Here is a 695-nt window from a genome sequence, read left to right as displayed (position 1 = left end):
TAACATCGTAAGGCAACGCATCTCCGTGGGAATTGGAGGAGGGTGAAGAACTAAATCACGTAAGGAAGAAAGACAGCGACAAGTGACGTTACGGAAAGAAACGAAAAGATAAATAAGTAAAACGAAAACAGAATCTAAAACTGGGAATAAGGGTTAAACAAGAAAGGGTTCGTCGAGGGCCGGACAAAGAATGTTCCGAAACAATGAAAACAGAAACAAACGCAAGGAAAGTGTAAGTATAGAACCAGCCGACGGTTCTGGCGAGATCCTCCTAAATTGCGGTTCTTGACAATGCGATGCAGTTCCCACAATTTACATGATTACCTGCCTTTGATATGCTATTACTCTCCATAAGACTTATCTTACATGCCAAGTCCATACCGTGACAATAATGCATTGTGTATTTCACACTTTTATTTTTTGTGTGAGTTTTTTATTGTTTATTTGATTTTGTTGTTCATGTTTTGTTGTTATAATGTTTATTATGATTTTAGCATTTATGACTCTTTGTTTCCTTTCTTTTCTGTTTGTTAACTCCCTTTTCTTTGTTTATGTTTAACGGTATTCTTTTGCATGATTCATATCCTCCTCTGCGTCTCTTGGGGTCCTTCAGATATTTCCTCTACCGTGTCTTTGGAAGTCCTCCTTCGGAGTTCACCGCTTTGTTTTGTACTCAACTCGAGCTATTTCCTGTT

At 38.1% G+C, this 695-nt stretch overlaps 1 long non-coding RNA gene across 3 annotated transcripts in view; it reads right to left on the bottom strand.

The window, feature by feature from the left end:
* The window catches only part of LOC119589055, a 64,075-nt gene that overhangs the window by 37,593 nt on the left and 25,787 nt on the right, over nt 1–695 (bottom strand). The window lies entirely within an intron of this gene.

Source organism: Penaeus monodon, chromosome 25 (genome assembly GCF_015228065.2).
Source record: "Penaeus monodon isolate SGIC_2016 chromosome 25, NSTDA_Pmon_1, whole genome shotgun sequence".
In the NCBI taxonomy this organism is placed as follows: Eukaryota; Metazoa; Arthropoda; class Malacostraca; order Decapoda; family Penaeidae; genus Penaeus; species Penaeus monodon.
The sequence above is the reverse complement of the archived record's forward strand: the minus strand, read 5'-3'. Positions and strand labels throughout refer to the sequence as shown.